This window comes from Amblyomma maculatum, chromosome 5, assembly GCF_055883805.1.
Source record: "Amblyomma maculatum isolate TAMU_Amacu chromosome 5, ASM5588380v1, whole genome shotgun sequence".
Lineage (NCBI taxonomy): Eukaryota > Metazoa > Arthropoda > Arachnida > Ixodida > Ixodidae > Amblyomma > Amblyomma maculatum.
The window spans coordinates 100,795,086-100,801,085 of NC_139348.1; the positions used below are offsets into that span (position 1 = coordinate 100,795,086).

A 6,000-nucleotide genomic window follows, 5' to 3' on the forward strand; every position below is an offset into this window, starting at 1 on the left:
TTCTCGGCTGAAATGGAGGCTTCAAAATCTCGCTTTTGAATGAAGAAATTAAGTAATGACCAAAATATCTAGCGACAATGTCGCGGTCCGTTTGTAAACTGTACAAACTTGGCTCCTCACAACGCAAATATTTTCTTGAGACAAATCTGATGCCTCGAATAACCTTAGCTTAAAAGATGATGATGATGATGATGATGATGATGATGATGATGATGATGATGATGATGATGATGATGATGATGATGATGATGATGATGATAGCAATTATTCCGCGGCTTAAAGCTTCAAGCAATTGTTTGTTTTTGACGGGTAAACAGCGATTTTTTTTTCACAGGCGTCACCGACAGAAAACAGACAGCGCGACTCCATGTCTCCTAGGCCGGCGTGCCGGGCGCGTGGAGCAATGTCTCTTTCGATGGAAATAAAATTTGTTTAGTCAGCGATTCGAAAATCCACGAAAATGAAGAAGAATGAGCGACGCGCCAGCTACTGCTTCCGCAGAGAGGACCCTTTTTACTTTAATTAATTGTAGTAACCAATTTCTTAATCAACTGTAGTAATGAGCACTGAAGCTGAGCAGCCGTGCCCAAATGTCGCCTCAGGCAATATTAGAATATTTCTCATAATAATTACCCTTCAGCACGAGTACAAGCGTTTGAGGTTCCGGAAAAGCTCAAATATGGTCTTGGTTCGTCAAATCTACCTCGATCTTCTTGACACAAACGAACTACAAGACAGAAAACTATTCTATGAAGGCGTTGACTTCAGATGACCAGGGAATGGTGCTGATAAATTTATATTAGACTCCTTTTCTATAGACAAACAATCCCCTTTTTTCGCACAATATTATGGCATCGGAATATATGAGAGCGGAAATGGAACGCCATGACGGACGAGCGCCAAGAAATAAAGAAACAGCAGTTACCAGGACATCGTCAAGACATTTTCTAGCAGATATCAGTGCATCATAAGCTAAGGCTAAATTATCAAGAGGCTGCAGATGCATATCGTAAATAGAGATCTTAAAAGATATAGCCACATTTTACTATACCAAGAATAACGTTATTTCTTTTTAAGTTTGCATAACAATATCACCAAGTCGCCAGTATGGGGAGTTGGTTTTTCCTGCCTTTTTTTATTTGCGCTGGCTTCTGCTGTATTTTGAAACTCATACCCGCAAATGTCTGTCATTCGCAAGTTTCACAGGCAGAGACATATGTTTATTATTATTATGAATTAACGCACTGGTATTACTATTTCTTCACCTATTTTCAGTAGCTTGTTGCAAAACCAATGACGTCAATCAAGCAGAAATTTCCTTCATTGCATTCTTGGGTGCAAGCTTGAGTTCATGCATGAAAAAGCATACAAGTAAAGATTTAAAGTTAGGGGTTGGCATATCTGCTGCGAATTTATTCTCCTAACGCGATTGTGCTAAAGACACCGTTCTCCAAAAGAAAAACAAAACAGCGTTGGCGTTGTGGACGTGGTGTGTAAACATTATCATGCTTGCTTTCAGATCAGTGGTAGATGCTAGGTGACATGTCCGGGCATCGGTTGCTCTACGGGTTTTCTGGCATGACAGGACCACAAGGAATGACCGATTTGGCAGGTGGCAAGGGAATACATATATATATATATATATATATATATATATATATATATATATATATATATATATATATATATATATATATATATAAGAAGCCAACAGTCGGCAAGGCCAAGTAAAGCGTAGGGGATGTTACTTTATGTCCTTTTTTTTAATGTTTGCTTGGATAATCACAGAAATTAGTAATGTAATGTTGTTTAGGGGAAAGTAGCAGAAAACACAACGTGCCGATGGTGGGAACCGAACCCATATATATATATATATATATATATATATATATATACACCTTGAGTGGAAGACTGACACAGAAATTTAATCCTACGCAGCCTTTGAATCCGGAGCCAGACAATCGCAGCCACATCCGTACGGCTTGGTTAAAGCAATGCTTTAAATCGACGTTGGATAAGCTTCCACTTAATGAGGCGTTTTACGACTTCACGCTAATGAGCACGCGTGAGATAACAGATAGACAAATTAAGGAATTAGCTATTGATCGAGTAGCACATCGCGCGTAGGTGAATGGGGATCAGCAGGGCCCAACACGGGTACCATTAAGACAGTCGCGCCATAACCTGAAGATAGAGCTCAAGTGCCCCGCAATATTTTATACTGTTCTACGTGTGTATTTAAATAATCAAGACATGATATACTCCGCGCCGCGATATAATATTGAACTGAATTTATCCGACATTTGATTTTCTTTCTTGACTAGCCGTACAAGATGTGGGCACCACTACCGGTAGATGCAATGTTCGCAATCATTAACCGCACTAAAGCCATATGCGCGAACAATCACTAAGATGCTCAAGCCAGAGTTAGCGCTTGATGCAATCCTTGAAACTTACAAACTTACAAGCCAGAGTTAGCGCTGCCTTGAAACTTACAAAATTATTACCTAGCTAGCAAAATCGAGAGCATTTACGTGGCTTCATCGTTCGAACGTTTCAAGGTATTAGGGTATGAGAACTTATTTTCAGTCTTAATATAATCTTCTGAGGAAGGATCAACTTGGGCAGCACACTCATTAGATGAAAAACTGGATAAGGTGAAAACCATATATACACATGCAGGGCTGCTCATGTGCAGGGCCGGATTATTCAGGTTTCAAAGGGTTCAAATGAACTGGACCCTCCGTTTTAAGGGCCTCCGAGAGCTGAACATTTCTGGATTTCGAGATTTGGGCGGACAAATATGGTTTTTGGCTTATGGGGTTTAACTTCCCAAAGCAACTCAGGCTACGAGAGACGCTGTATAGTGGAGAGCTGCGGCATTTCAACCACCTGGGGTTCTTTATTGTTCACTGAAATCGCACAGCACACGGGCGCCTTGATTTTCACCTCCATGGAAAAGCAGCAGCCGTGGCGGTCTGAGGAAATAGTCAAACCATCCTCCTGATTTCCCATATGATTAAACTAGAGCTTATGTATTCCGATTCCGAATGTTTCGAAAGCCATTTGTTGCATATTACGATACGCCAGCATCATATTTGGCCAAAGTACGAAGCTTTCTACTCTCTTAAACAGGTGAAAAAAAATCAACCCGGTTTTAGTTTGTTTGAGCTAGTCGCAACTGCTACTCAGCAAGCATTAACTGGTCCCAGATACTTTCTAGTGGGTAAGCAGCGGATCCCAGGTGCAATCAAGTGGAATCAATGGGTTTAGATAGCTTTCAGTTTAGAGTCAGTTCATACCAGCTGACAAACTAACTGTCCTCTGCCATTACTACAGTTGAGGTCAGTTGTGTTTTTATAATTCCGAGCAGTAAAAGCTGCGACAAAATAAATAAATTATCAGTTCAGATTATGACTGTTCTATAGCTGACAGCCGCCACATCAATTTGTTCTGCTGAGAGTGGAGACGCAGATTTTCGGGCGGACGAACGAAGATCCCATCAGGAAAATCTCCCAGCTAAAGACTACAATATGTAATAGAAACATAAATACCTTTATCGACTTGCTTAAACGTGCAGTGAAAAAGAGCGTACGTGTAAAACAAATACAAGTCTCATTGAAATTTTTTTTACTGTGAAATATTTAAACTTACATTTTCTTCATGGTGTAGACATGTAATCTAACTGTAAAACATTTTGTCGCTTAATGTTCGCCTTGTAGACATGACAGCATTACTTAAGTGTCCTCCCTATTTTAAACGAAAGTGCATGTAAGCGAACAAGGTGAATGGGGAGATGTAAAATAGGAGCCATCCCCATTAACGCAGTTATGTAATGCACATAAAGGTGGAGCTTAAGTGTCTATCCTATTTTCAGTGGCCATCATACTTTTTCCTGCCACCGTCTACAGCGTCGGCGGTATCTCGATGGAACGAGCTGCATACATCTTGTAGAATGTAAATGTATTCTGTAATTGAATGCGGAAAGGCTTATACATGCAAAAGTGCTTTATTCTTATTGAAAGTAGAAATTATGTACCAAATATAAATATACTGCATCTCTTCGTGAATTGGGACAATCTACATAAATGTAAACATATATTGCTCATTATTTCAATCCAATAAAAATTTTGTGGCAGTTCAATAGTTACGTCATTTTCTACAGGCGTACTTTAGGTCAGCATATAAAACATAGTACCGTAATTTCTGTAGGTATACTGCTTCAGGCCAGCATCAATTAGTCTTGCTGGATGAAATCACAAACCCATTAGCTGATTTGTAGTGTATTAGCGGGGGCAATCTGCGAACATTTTATGAACTAGAACCATCTTTGCTTCATCTGTGCACGTACGCAGCCGATTCCTGCCCTATCGAATAAGCCAAGAAAATAACCACTCGAGGAATTTCTTTTCCATGAATGCACGTTTTTATTTTACATGCCAGATGTTGTGTGGACTGCGATTTCGTAAAATAGCTCCGTCTAGATACCAGTCCGTCCATGTGCTCAGCGCGAAAGTAGGTGCTCTAGCGATCTGCATAAAAACTCGGAAGATTCTTTGAGTAAAATGGCGTGTGGAATCTGTACCAAATTCTAAAACACGTCAACTCTCAAACATGACATAATGGGGTGGATTAGGGTTGTATGGCGCTATAGGGGTCTTCTTGAGCCTTTTTCAACCGGGTCCTTACCACTGTTAATCCACCCCTGCTTACACGGAAACGCGTATGTAATTTTTTACGAAAAGAAAGCGCCCTATCGTAGCCAGTAGAGATCTTGTTAACTTCTAACTCTGCAGCAGACTTTTTAAGATCAAAAGTGGGACTCAGGTACACTAATCTGGAGTACCGCACTGAAGTCACTCCGGTTTTCTCTCAGGCTTATGCACCTAAAGCTGTTTTCGCCCATTACTGTGGAGTACTTTTGTTCGCCGCAGTACTGAACACATCTGCAGCTGTAATTACGATGGCGACCGTAACAGCTTCTAGCGAGCGCGGCGTTTGCTTCAAAGGAACTCTATTATGTACGAAGAAAAAACAGATATATAACGCCGTTATAACGGCGGCGAGCACATTATCGCAGCAGAAGAACACAGCGCCCTAAGGCTCACCCCTTCGGAACTGAGCACAAAGAGATGGAACAAAGAAGCAGCATGCGATCATTTCCACACACAAAGGGCCCTCAGTGATACCGAGTAAACGGTAGCGTCACGTTCCCGGAGGTGCCGTGAATAGCCCTGTTTGAGATTTTCCTCAACTGCTTGCGCTTCAGTATACTTTTGTTTCGAGTGCTGGAAGGAAGGCCTGATAGTGTGTACTTAAATGGCCTTCAATAACAAAGAGCTCTTCACCCAAGTGACCAGGCAGTGTAGTACTAAACTCGACGCACTTCTTCCCCAATTCAAAGTTAAATGCGGGACGATGGAATACGTGGGCGGCCAACAGCGAGCCTAAGGACTAGACACGCACACAAGGCAGGAAGTCCAGCCTGCCTGGGAACTGTTCTTGTGGCGGCGGTCATCAAGGAAGGAATAATACGAGGAAAACGGACTGCACGTACCAGTCATCCCACGTACCGTGGTGACAAGCTCACTGGCAAATGTCGTGCGCTCAGAGATAACAGATGCTGCTTCCCCTATCCTTGAGAAAGATCCCTACCGTGCACACGAATAGCTATCTTAGGCGCGTGAAAGAAAACAGGACACGTTACACACGCATGCAGCTGTAGAGAGGTGCTACGCTTTCCTTCCCGCTTAGGGCAGGAGGCCCCTTTCAAGGGGTGCCTGTGCCTGAAGCAGACTGCGTGACTTCGTGCTGAACACTGCCGCTAAGCGCTTATTAGTTCGACTAAACGTAATAGAAGAGCATGAATGACGCAGTGATGAATCGTCATGCCACAACGGTTTACTGGAAGCTGTAATTCATGTTCTGTATAAGCGCGGGCACCTTCAAAACAATCTTCAGTTCCTAGTCAGCGATTTGGTAGTGTGCCATCATTCCTCC

The 6,000-nt window shown here is 42.0% G+C and overlaps 1 long non-coding RNA gene across 1 annotated transcript in view; it reads left to right on the plus strand.

The window, feature by feature from the left end:
• LOC146189029 (uncharacterized) overlaps positions 1-440 on the plus strand; it is a 32,692-nt gene extending 32,252 nt beyond the window's left edge. Inside the window, exon 3 of the long non-coding RNA XR_014707264.1 lies at positions 335-440. This is a non-coding gene — a long non-coding RNA (uncharacterized LOC146189029). The remainder of the gene's footprint in view (positions 1-334) is intronic.
• Positions 441-6,000: the final 5,560 nt, after the last annotated feature.